The sequence below is a fragment of the Talpa occidentalis genome, unplaced genomic scaffold (assembly GCF_014898055.3).
Source record: "Talpa occidentalis isolate TD23 unplaced genomic scaffold, MPIMG_talOcc4v2.1 talOcc4.18, whole genome shotgun sequence".
Lineage (NCBI taxonomy): Eukaryota > Metazoa > Chordata > Mammalia > Eulipotyphla > Talpidae > Talpa > Talpa occidentalis.
The window spans coordinates 3164807-3178299 of NW_023601851.1; positions in this window are offsets into that span (position 1 = coordinate 3164807).

Here is a 13493-nt window from a genome sequence, read left to right on the forward strand (position 1 = left end):
CGGCTAGTTTTGTGTAGACAGGTTCCTTCAGGACAGTTTTTCCCTTATGCGGCCCTGGGTATGGACCCTGTTCCCTGTTCTGTCAGGGTGTTTTGTCTGTGACTACCAGCTCACTGGCTGTTTTTCTCTGCATTGACTGTCCATCGTTTCAGTCTTGAATGGGTTGGGGGCGTAACGGACACTTTTGACCCGGGATTGTCGGTCATTTGATGTTCTTGCCCTTAGACACACACAGTCATCTACTATTTATGCCCGGTAAGGTGGGTCACCCATCACTCATACCTGCACTGATCAGTCGTCCTGTAGGCGAGTCTGGTAGCATCAGTCATCCACTCATTGGGCCTCGACTAGTTGGTGGTTGGTCACTCACTAGTTGGGCCTGGGCTAGTTCTGCATCTACCATTGATGGTTTCACTGAATGACCATGGACTCTGAGCCATGTGATTCAGTCATGCACTTGGTATACCTGGGCCCATTGGCCACTGTGTCTGGATGCTTGGTTGGCGTTCACATTGCCTGGACGGGCTCATTCTCGGGCTACTTTTCCTGAGGCTGCATCCAACTGGAACCCTTTCCTTGGGCTGTCAGAGTATCCTTATCTGCAAATACATGCTCAAGGAATGCTTTTGTCTGCACTGACTCAGGCACAGACTGCCATAGCCTGGTTGCTGAGTTGTTGACCCAGGAAGCTTGATCATGGGCTTTTCTTCTCTGTGAACAGACTGCCATCTACTAGTTGGACCTGGCCTGATGTTAGCATGTCATTGTGCCTTGTGGCATCAGTCATCAACTAGTTGTGCCTGGGCTCACTGCCAGCAACTAACTATGCCTTGTGATACCTGTCATCAACTTGTTGTGCCTGGTAATCCACAGGTAAGGCCTCCACTGAGCTTTCCTTGACTGGTACTGGCTGCTGTGATTGTCCTGGACTGACCGGCCCTGGGCTGTCTGTGTCCTAAAGGCAATTCCCTGATTCCTTGGTCTTTGACAGTTTGCAGGGCGAGGGGCCCTTTGCCTCCTACAGCTTCTCAGCAACGGTGCCCTGGCCTGCCTGCTTCTCAGGCTGTTTGCCTCCTGCACAGCTTGCCCCGGCTGACGGGGCTGCTATCTTCCCTGGAGTTGGGGGTCATTGGCCATATCCTGGGCTGGCTGGGTTAGTGACAGGGGCCCTGGTGAGCCCTTGGGCTTCCACTTGCTCGTACTTCTCAGCAGTGGGGCACCCAGGATGTGAGAATCTGTATGGACCCTTATTCAGTTGTCATCCTTGTTCTCAGTTGGGCTGAGCTGAGCTTGCGTGCAGCATTTTTATTGTCCTTCAAGAATTATTTAAATTACACTGACCGTTGGTGACTGGTCAAGTGTGACTTGGTGGAGGGAATTCTAAGAGGAGACACAAATATTGCACAGAAATGAGCTGTGATGTAAAATATAAAGATTTTTTAAAAATAAGCTATTATGTTTATGTGTCCCTCTCTGCCCCCTCATTTGGGTTACAGTCCACAAAGCCCCAACCAGGATTGTAGGAAAACCCCCCTCTGTAAGTTTACTACATTCTTTGCAAGGACACAGGTTGTGGAACAGAATTTAAAATGAAAAAGAATGTTTGTGTGGGACATGACCTAAAAGACTAGACTGCACAGCTGAAATGATGGAACAGTGTCGTCTAGATTTCCAAATCACATTACCAGTACTTTCTTTGGAGAAATTGTGACAGAGACACATATCACAGAAGCTTCATGAGATTTGGGTGTCTTTTCTTATCCCTTCTCATCAATAATCAGGGTGGTGCTGTATTTTTCTCGTCCAGGTCAGTATTACTTTGATGCTAATAACTAAGAGAGACAAAACGCAAAAAAAAAGGAACATAGAAACTCATTACCCTTTTGATCACAAATGTGTGGATCCTCAAAATTTAAGTAAACTAAATTCAGAAAGAAACAAGTACATACTTCCAAATACAAAAAATGTGAAGCAAAATCACTTTCAGTAAAACAAAAACAAAAATAAAAGATACTAATATTTCTATTGTTAAGCAATTGAATAGAGTGTATGCAATTAATTAAATTTTTTAAAGGGGGTAGGGAATCTTAAATGATGAATGTAAGACGTGTACTGTCTTAAAAGATGGTATGTTGGGTGCTTTCTAAAAAAAAAAAAAAAAGAAGATTCTTGCTAAAAAACAAATAAATAAATGTGCTTCCGAAAATGTGACCTGGAAATTCCCATAGGTGTGGTGGGAACCTGTTTGTAATGTGAGGCTTTTGTCGCTTATCTGCTGAGACACCTGTGAACCTAAACACACTTAATGCTGCTGCTCACCCAAATTCTGCCTTTGGATTTTGGAGCTTGGGGAGCGTCATATTTGGTGTGGCTTTTAGCCAACATTTGCTTTACTCTGGTACCTGTAATGCCCACCCTGTGGTGTGCATTGACATCTAAGGAGATCCACCGCAGGTGCTGCACACGGGAACACACTTGGCTTCTCCATGGGTGTGGATGCCGGAGAAGCTTGTCATTTCTCCAGTGCTGTGCACACTTGTGAGTCTCAGGTGGCTTTTTCTACAGCCGCTTGGAGAGCCAAGCTGTTTTTAGAGCTGGGAGATTCCCTGAATGTCGGAAAACCCTAGGTAGCTTCTCACTTTTCAGAAAAAAAAAATATTTGCAGACACCTGTGAGTTGATTCCTTCCAGTTCACAGAACCTTTTCACACATATGTTGAGGACCTCGCTCTGTGGGTCCTATTATGATTAAGCTGGGCTTCAGTGACTGGTCCCCTCTCTGGTTCCTGGCATGAACCTTCAGGTGGCTGGCTGCTGGCTGCCAGCTCAGACTGCAGGGCTCAGGGGAAGCCCTGCAATGATCCCAGTTCAGGAGCAGGCTGGTGCCAGATGCCAGCACAAGTCTCTCCTCTTCCCCCCTGTTGCACCGTGTGCAGAGCTGGCATAGATGTGTGGGCTCCTGGGTGGTGGGGAGCAAAGACTGCTTCTCAGGCTCTGAGGACGGGGCTTCCCACCTACAAGGAGGTGACTTGCAGGTGGCCCAAACTTTCTTTTTTTTTTCTTTTTTTAAGATTTTTTAAAAATATATTTATATAAGCACTGGGTCAGTCAGAAGTGCGGGAGGGTGAGAGAATTCACCAGAGCTAGAGCGGGAAACAGAACAGGCAGACTGACAAAGTACACTGCTGAGGGGAGCAGCGGGTGCAGCAGGAGAGGTCTGCATGCCATGTGGGATGCTCATCGGCATCCCAGGATCAAACTGGCACTGCAGAGGCTGCAGGCAGCTTCGCAACTCAGTGCTCAACCGCTGTGCCACCGGGGAGCCCCTGACCAACCTTTTTCAGCCACTGCTGCAGCTTCCACAAAACTAGAAGTATGGATTAAATGATTTCCAAGGTCCCTCTTGGACGTAAGAGTTTCCAGTTCCTAGGGAGAGAAGACAGGGACTTGAATTCCCCTGGCATCCATCTCCCCACCCACACACTCATGGGCCAGCCATGGCATCTGGCTCTGGCTATTGTTATCTCCAGGAAAGAAGACACACTTCTGAGCCGTCCTGATGGCTGCACTGTCTTTGTGATCTAGTTATAGGTAAAATGAGCTCCTCAGTATCAAGGCTTCCTTCCTGCAGGCCTGTAGAGGTGTTGTGATGTGCCCCCCAGGCAATGGAATCCACTAGGTCCTGTGGCAAAGCCTCCTCTGGACAGCTGCTGATGAGTGAGGCTCTTGGTATTACTAGCACAAATTTGCTCTCAAATGATCATATTAAAGGTCTATCCCAGGGCCGTCAAACATATTGGGAGGCCATCCAAGATGGACAGAGAAATTATAGGATGAATTTAACATATGTACCCTCATGTTTGTATTCATACATCTGCATGTGCACTGTGTATGCTTCATACTGCATGCAGTAAAATTTCAGGTGCAGCTGAATTTCTAAAGCCTGTTGGATAATAATCATTGCCAATTGTGGTTCAACTGGGCAATCATCATTAGGCTGGAATGTGTGAGAATTTTAGAGTTATGGGTCATGTGTAATTGTGCTGTAAAGAACACACTGGAGCCAAATTATTTTCTCTTAATTTGCAGAGATGGCCGACTGCTCTGACTCTATACGATTAGCCACAGGGTTGTACAAAATCCAAAATGGCTCAATATTTCATAAGCTTGATGTGTTTTTGAGGGTCAGGAGATATGCTAACCTTGGGTCACAGCTGCCTAGTATGTGGGATATGGTTCTTAATAACATTCTGTTGTTTTTTGTTTTTGTTATTTTTAACATTTGTGCATACAAGAAATGGGGTGTAGGTCAGAGGTCCAGGGGATGAGAAGATTCAGCAGAAACAGAGTAGGGAACAGAACAGCCAGATCTGCTGAAATACACTGCTAGGGGAGCAGCAGGGAGACAGGAGAGGTGTGCTGCACTGTATGTGTCAGCTCCCTGGCTGAGGATCAATCTCATGCTGCAGTGGCTGCTGACAGCTTGCTAGGGCTGAGATTTTAGCCCTTGCCCCACCAGTGAGGCTCCATGTTAGACATTTTCAAAGCCAAGAGAGACATTTTTTTCTTTTTTTTAGATTTATTTATTATGTATACTTGCACTGGGTACAGTCAGAAGCACGGGTGGGTGAAAGAATTCACCAGAGCAAGAGCAGAGAGCAGAACCGGAAAACAGATGGAGGACACTGCTGAGGGGAGTAGCAGGCAGCAGGAGAGGTCTGTGTGCCACGTGGTGCTGCAGGAGGTCTTGTTGCCCCAGCCAGATAGGATACTGACAAGCAGCTAAGAGAAAGGGCCTCACACCGTGGGGCTGAAGATATGGCATCCCTTTGCTTTTTGTTCATGGACATAGAGAGAGAAAAATTTATCAGAAAGTATATTAGGCAATAAATTATATGTATCAGCATACTGTAAGTAAATAGCACGGAAAATTGTTTGTTTAGAAATTAGTTGTTGGACAGTTTGACCCACTTGACAATGGGAGATGGTTTGTTGAACATGCCTGACAAGCATTACAATACAATAATTATAATAGATCCTTCTTTTGCCTTCTCTTGAAGTTTCTTGGGAAAGTTTTTAAATGAAGCTATTTGAGGTAAGGAGTTTCTATGTAAAGGAAGTTCTGATAGCTGAGTAGCAGCCAGCCCCTACTGTGAAGGCCATTGAGAATAAGAAAAGTCTTTTCTTGCTTAGGCTCTAGCTGATAGGGATGTACTGGCGGCTATGTACTGTCTTAGGTTATTGTTTAGCTGAAACAATGAATTTTAGTGTAAGACTTAGTTTTTTATTAACCTTGAAGGTTGCCTTCTTGCTGTGAGCACGGAAAAGGAAATGCACTAATTGTTTCTGCTTTGTTTCTATGCACTTGATAATGTAATCTCAATGCTTGCAAAAAATGTATAAATAAAAAACCTACTGAGCCTTTCGGCAGAAGATACTAGCACCTCACCAAGTGTCGGTGTCTTCTCATTCCCTTCCCCTCAGTCCCTAAATTTCAGATCATTCGTATTCGCGACGCCGTCTCATCCTTTCAGGAACCCTGACACAACATTTTGCCGGAGGCTGGTCCCCGGTAAGTGGCGCCCGAGCAGGGACTTGAAAGGTAAGATTTCTTTCCCGTGCGGGGACGGCTAGGATCTGCTCCATAGGGTAGGGCGCATACCCGCCTGTAGAGAAAGTATGTTTGAGGGGAGCAGTAAGTCAGAACCGTAATAAGGCGAGTGAGTGTCTTATCGTTGAGAAGCAATGGGCCATACTGAGTCTAAGGAAAGAGGACTCTATTGATATAATTAAGTATACTCTCACAAAAGAGGCCTTAAGACCTCTCATGCACAATTGGCTAGTTTCCTAAATTTTGTTGAAATGTGTTGTCCTTGGTTTCCAAGAGACGGTACTCTGGATATAAGAACTTGGGCCAGAGTAGGAGAGGAAATGACAACCTATTATACTCTCCATGGACCTGAAAAGGTCCCCATTGATGCCTTTTCATTATGGGGTCTGCTACAAGACATGCTAGATCAAGGATCTGAATTGGAAAAATTAGATAAAAAACTCAGAGAATTACAGCTGCCTGAGCCTGCTGTCTCTTTATCCTTGGAGGACATCAACGGGTCCTCGGCTGACAGCCGTCATTAACAAAACAGTTGCCTGAACAAATAGGTCGTTTTTGCTTGGCTGGAGGCAAAATGAAAGATGCAAAACAAAAGGTAAAAGAAAAAATAGCCTGCAGTATTAGAGAAAGTGATCAGGATTCTTGGGATAGTGAAATTGTTTTTTAAAAGCTAAAAGTTGATTCTAGAGCCAATACTGACCTCTTTGCAGAGGCATCGGCTCTCAATTATGAGACCATTCCAAAATCCAGCCCAAATTTCCAGCCCGGACTTGGCTTAAATTGTTAAGAGATAAAAATAAAAACTCAAAAACAAGTAAGAGATAATGTGTCATGATCTTAAATAAAAGAAAAAAATGCTCCAATCTTTTCCTGTTAATTATTTGGGGAGGAGGCTAGGTTCCCCCTGGTGGAGTTTTGCCATTTGTTTCTTTTAAAATAAACAAATAAATAAATAAATAAATAAATAAATAAATAAATAAATAAACAAATAAGGCATTTATAAATAAAAGTATTCAAAGTTCATTCACAATTGGTAAAGTAATAGAAAATGATTAAATATGACTATGTAAGATTATATGACTATAATATGACTAAAAGGTTTTTATTAAAATAGTATAAACCCCCTGCAGTGGGCTGGTGGGGGCTGCCCTTGATCTCACAAGCAGCTGCCTGGACTTTTTCTCCAGTGTTGTGATCACTGGCAGGTCTCTACTGCCTTCCTGCAGTGGGGGACTGAACTTTTCTATTGTCCACCTTAAAAACTATTTTGGTTCATTCTACAAAAAAAAAAGTTCCATTTCCCTGTGTTTCTCTGATTTTAAAGTCTAAATTGTCTTAGGCAAAAACTGTTGTTACTTTTGACTTGCTAACAAGCTATACAGAATACTTATTGGTTGAATAAAAGCTTTTAAATTTACTTATTGAAACTGTAAAAGGTTAAGTTTCTTGTTAAAACTACATGGTAAAATACAAAGTGGTAATATAGACATTTTTGAGCTAAATTCTAAACCTCAGTATCTTCACACATATTGGTAAAATACCTATATTTTAAAATATATGCACATGGCCAAAAATGTATATGTATATCAAAAAATCTCTGTGTCTGTTTGTGTCTGTCTTTGTGTTTTTGTTTTGTTTTGTTTTTTTTTTACCTCCGCAGGACTAATAATAAATGGTGCCTATATAAATTCTCATAAAAACAAATTTTGACATCATCTTCCAAAATTTTTAATATACAAAAACTAGTTCAAATTTTATGATATAATTCAAAGCATATATGCCTTAAAGTTATGTTAAATATTAACAATCTACTCTGTCTAAATGTATTTTTAAAGTATTTTTCTTTCCTTGACTAAAAACGTATATATATGTATATATGTATGTATATGTAAAATTTTTTTTTGTCATATTAACTTTACCAAGTGCAACTAAGCTATACTGTTTTTAAGTCAATTTTAGTAATCTGCTATGTTTAGAGTAGCATTTTGGGGTTGTGAACACACAAAGCACCTCCCTATGTTCTGGACTACTAAAAAGAAAACACCATCATAATTTGTTAAAAGTTTTAGTGATGTCTAAAAAAAAAAAAAAAAAAAACAATTAATTACTAATGGTAAAAAAAAAAAAGTTTTGTCTTACAATTAAAATGTCTAATTGTGCCAGAATTTAAAAAAAAAAAAAAAACTAAAATTGAAAATATGTAGTAAGTTGTAGAAGGTTTGAGGAAAGTAAATTTTATTTGCCTTGCTTTATAAAACCTACAAATAATGGGTTAAAAAAAAACAAAACAATAATATGTGTTGAAAATATGGCTGTGTTCCATTATTTGATCAATTTATTCATTTGATGAAAAAAACTAATTAATACTAAATCTTGCTTTCGTGTGGCCACACAGGCCATTTCAGTGAAGTTGTCAACATTGTGGTGCTGGACTAAGCTGGTGCCTTCATGGAAATTTTGTGTTGTTGTTTCTGTTATTTTTCTGATGTCTATGGCAGGGCTTCCTGGGGGTCTGAATTCAGTTTTGACTCTGGTAGTATGTCATTTGGCTGATGCAAGAAAATTTTGTGGAACCTCAGTAAAACTCCTGAGACACTCCACAAGGTTTCTCCCTTTCCTCTGGGGAAAGGTGTTAAATATATTTGTTCTATTTGGCTTACCTAGTGACGTAAAACTGAAAAAAAAAAAAAAACATTGTCACTTGGAAAAATAATAAAACTTTGGCATGTACAAAAATGTTAACACTGTTTTTCTAAAATGTGTATAAAAACCTCTCAGTACCTAATATGTATGTAAATTGTTAGTGGTGATTGTCACCTTGTAATATTGTATATTTCCATTGTTTATTGAATATTTATTATTTATTGTTTACTGATTGTTATTACAAAAATTGTTTCTGGGAAAATAGGGAAAAAAAAACCTCAATGAATTCCTATTGACGAAACAGTTGAGAGTACAAATTTCCTACATAGGACTAAAAATACCTGATATTTTCTAAGTTTTTTTTTTTTTTTGACATAATACTGGTAATTTTTTTTGTATTTTGTTCTGAATCCACAAAGTTTTCTTGTTTTGGTGATCAGGATCTGCAGCAAAGTTGCAATTCTTTTTTCCAGCAAAGCTAACTTGTGTTTGCATTTTCTCTCCCCTTAATACCAACACAACATAAAAATAGTAGTAGTAATCTTTTACTACTTATCACAGAGTCTGTTTTTGCATAACTTCCATAGGAATTTTATCTGCTTAAACAGAAAAAATTGGCCATGAGTTTAATTGTGTGGCTTTGTGTGGAGTTCTTCCAAAAAGTTAAAGCAGAGCTGAACCAAGAAGAGAAAAACTGTTTGCTTTGTTTGTAGGGTTACAAAAACCTCCAAAGAAGGTAAAAAAAGCTTGCCTCCATTGGCAGGACTGGATAACCCAGCCAACGAAAAGTCCCTGGTACCCTCATGGAAAGGAAAGCCCAGGTGGAGTCTAATGAGACCAACTTTGTTCCTAAAGCCTACATGGACTGGATGCCAACAGTTTGCGCTGATCGTATATGGAGTGTTCCAACAAAGCCAGCTAAAATTGCTGTTTAGTTATTCTGCCCTGTGATTGTATGCAAAAGTAAGTAATATGGTTTAAAAGTAGATTTAGTTTACAAACTTTTGCTATGCTATTAAAATTTGGGATCAAGGTTGGGAGAATTTGTGTTTTACATAAATTAAACCATTTTAAGAATTTTTTTTCTTTCTGAAATTTTGACATATTTACTGTCTTGTTTTGGCTAATGCCTCTAATTTTTTTTTTGCTTGGACTAATGAGCTGTTTTTTTCAAAATGGAGGACTTTTGCTTTCTACAATGGACAATACCTGGAGGGACTAATTTTCTTTCACACTAAAACCTGGTAAAATTTTTCATCTGAGACTGCATTCCAACATCCATATATTCAATCTTCATCACCATGAAAATAATGGTCAAAAACAAAAAAGGGGGAGATGCTGCAGGAGGTCTTGTTGCCCCAGCCAGATAGGATACTGACAAGCAGCTAAGAGAAAGGGCCTCACACCGTGGGGCTGAAGATATGGCATCCCTTTGCTTTTTGTTCATGTACATAGAGAGAGAAAAATTTATCAGAAAGTATATTAGGCAATAAATTACATGTATCAGCATACTGTAAGTAAATAGCACGGAAAATTGTTTGTTTAGAAATTAGTTGTTGGACAGTTTGACCCACTTGATAATGGGAGATGGTTTGTTGAACATGCTTGACAAGCATTACAATACAATAATTATAATAGGTCCTTCTTTTGCCTTCTCTTCAAGTTTCTTGGGAAAGTTTTTAAATGAAGCTATTTGAGTTAAGGAGTTTCTAGTTAAAGGAAGTTCTAATAGCTGAGTAGCAGCCAGCTCCTGCTGTGAAGGCCATTGAGAATAAGAAAAGTCTTTTCTTGCTTAGGCTTTAGCTGATAGGGATGTATTGGCGACTATGCACTGTCTTAGGTTATTGTTTAGCTGAAACAATGAATTTTAGTGGAAGACTTAGTTTTTTATTAACCTTGAAGTTTGCCTTCTTGCTGAGAGCAAGGAAATGGAAATGCACTAACTGTTTCTGCTTTGTTTCTATGCACTTGATAATGTAATCTCAATGCTTGCAAAAAATGTATAAACAAAAAATCTACTGAGCCTTTCGGCAGAAGATACTAGCACCTCACCAAGTGTTGGTGTCTTCTCATTCCCTTCCCCTCAGTCCCTATATTTCAGATCATTCGTATTTGCGACACCGTCTCATCCTTTCAGGAACCCTGACACAACATTTTGCCGGAGGCTGGTCCCCGGCAAAGTGGTACCCTCGCCTGGCGGCCGGGATCAAACCAGTGCTGTAGAGGCTGTAGGCAGCTTCACAGCCCAGTGCTCAATTGCTGCACCATCGGGGAGGCCCATCGCCATGGCAAGTAACTGGTGTTTGTACAGATGGGGGTCCCAGCAATGGAGTGGAGTCTTGTGGTGCACCCTCCAGCCATTGGTACTTCTAGTTTTGTGCATTATCATTTATTTTCCTCTTAGGTCTGGGCCCTTTCTTTCTCCAGCATCGTACATGGCAAATCAATCCTAAAGTGGGTTGAGTGCTTTGTAAAGGTCGCGTCTAGTGCAGGACTCTGAGTGCCCACACATGTCACTCTCCCAGGCTGGGTGGTAGGGTGCTGAGCTTTCGCTCTGGTGGTCCTGGGCACGTAGCAGTGCAGGGCTGGGTTTTCGCTGGGTGACTGGGCTTCTGCATGAGGTAATCCCCTGTGCTTGTCAAGAAGGTAAAGCTGCAGGAAAGAGAGAACCCAGGGCTTCCAGGAAGGGCTGTCCCAATCACAGGGAGAAAGTGGGGTTCAGACAAGGGAAAATGACCCCTTGCTTGGGTTCATGGGCTGTTCCGTGGGCCCCCGTCCTCGCTGTCTTTGTGGGGGGCTGGCTTGCTTGGGTTTTTTTTCTGCTATGTGAGTGGAGTCAGGAATCCTTGCCTCCACTGAAGACCCTGGATGCAACACTATTTCCAAAACCACACTCACCCTCCCTCCATGTTGCCCTGGTTGCCTAGAAACTCGGCCTCACTTTGGAGGAAAGATCCTGGAAACCACATGCTCTAGGAGCTGCTGCTCCAGATGCCACCCAGCGGGCACCTGCCCACTTTTGGGTCAGAATTTCTTGTGATGCAGTCGTGTTGCCTTCAGTGCACCTCTTGGCTGCCTTCCCTGGACAGGACAACATGAATAATTGACCCCTCTGTCCATACATTGACATAAAAGAGCTGGAAGCATTTAGTACATCTGTAAACATAGTGGCAAGATGAAAGGGCCCCATAACCAATTAATATTTTATATGTTCATCCCTTTATGAGAAATTAAGTGGCTTCAAATTGCCCTTTGGGGCAAGTCACTGTAATTGAGCTGTGGGCTGCATCTTGTGTAGCAGCTGGAGGTGCCATGTTGAGACACAAAGAGGGTGAGGGGGTGGCTGTATGGGGCCCAGGAGGTGGGCTGTCTGCCTCCTTCTGGACCCTGTCACGTCCTTTCCACCCCAGCACTGGCTGGCCAGGGGAGGCGTTCTTTCATGCTGGACTTACTGCTGTGTCAGGAGAACTGTGTGTGCAGTGGGCAGGTCTTCGGTACAACAGACAGTGCTCTTGTGGCTGACAATCTGTGTTCATGTGGAAGATGCCCTGCATGTGTGGCTGTCTGTTAAGAAGGGACCTCCCTCCAAACTTAGCTTCTTTTTCCTACTGCTAAAGGCATCTTTGCTCAAGGACCTCAGACTGGGCACTCAGGCCACATAGGCTAATTTTCATAGTGCAGGAGGCGAGAAGCCCAAGACTGAGACATGGCAGTTGGGCTCTGGCTGAGGGCCTCTTCCCGTGCACACAGCTGGCTCTTGCTGTGTCCTCAGCTGGACAGGAGAGAGAAGCTGAGCAGCTCTCCAGGGTACCTTCTGAGAGCAGGTCCTGTTCTGTGAGTCCTCTACCCTCCGGGCTAATCACCTCTCCAGGGTGGGGCCTCCTGGCACCATCTGGGTGTCAGGACACTGTTGGAACATTGGGTCCCAGACACATGGTCCAGGGATGTAAATGATGTGGAGTGGGCAGATCCTCAAGAAAATAGCCCATGTTCCCTCTTCTCTGCACCCATCCACCCCTCGCTGCACCCAGCACACCTGTGCCCCTACACCTGCCAGCAAACTGCAGAAGATGTTTTGAGAAACTCTAGATAAGCTGGTTTTGGGGAAAATTGCTGGGCAGAGCAAAGCCTAAGTTTCAGGAGAGACTCCCTTGTCTGATGACTGCCACCTGATGATTCCTCCATGGGCCGCCAGGAGAGTGCCAGGCTTCAGGGCTCCTCGGGACAGGGCAGCTATTGTTCCTAGGGTTAGCGTGGGGCGGCAAATGAAAACACTCTGTTCCCCAAACATGCCAAAGGGCCAGTGAGGAGCGGGGGATGACTTGGCTTTCCTCCCAAGATGGCCCCTGGACCACTGTGCTGGCAAGTGGAGAGAATGTTTGGGGAGGGCTGCCTTCCTACTTTGCCTGTTGTTTGGCTGGACATCCTCCTCTCATGGGTGACCTTTGCCCTGAGTTCAAGGGCATTTCTCCCCTGAGATGCCACCTCTTAGATGCCAGCCAGCACTGTTAGCACATGACCCAGCCTCACAGGACGGTCATGTGTCTGCAGGCGACCCCACTACTCACTGTGGCCTTCTCTACTGGCTCAGCAGATGTGGCTTCCAGGCCAAATGCTGGCCCGAGATTGGAGAGACCATCAGGCCTGGCACCCAGGGACACTCAATCTTACCATTTTTCTCTGAAGATTATATTCTTGTGTAGAGGGAGTTACCTAGCCTAGGATCAAAGCTTCAGAGTACCTTTTGTCACCCATAGCTGGTGGGCAGGGAATGGTGGGCAGGGATCAGGGACAGGAGGTGAGGTAAAGTGAGATCCCAGCAAGGGCCTGATATCCGGAAGGAGATGCCCATCAGACAGTGAGCCATGCCTTGCCCTTCCCTGCCCAGCTTGGCTGGCTTTCAATCTTGCCAGTTTGAGGACAGCTCAGATTTGAACGTCTGATACCCTCGCCTACTTCCTGTCGGTTATTGGCAGCCACTGGAGCAGGAGTTCAATCTCCGATCAGGGAGCTACGCACACGCTGCAGCAGACCTCTCCTTTCTCAGCCACTTCTCCCCTCTCAGAGTATTTGAGTTAGTCTGCCTGTTTTGCTCCCCACACTGTCTCTGGTGAGACTTCTCACCCCCCATATGTCTGACCTGTACCCCAGTTCTTGTATGCATAAATCTTAAAAAAAAATGAGACATCAAAGGGCATTTCAGAGGGTGGATGGCGGTGCAGTTTGTGAGCTTGCTCGTT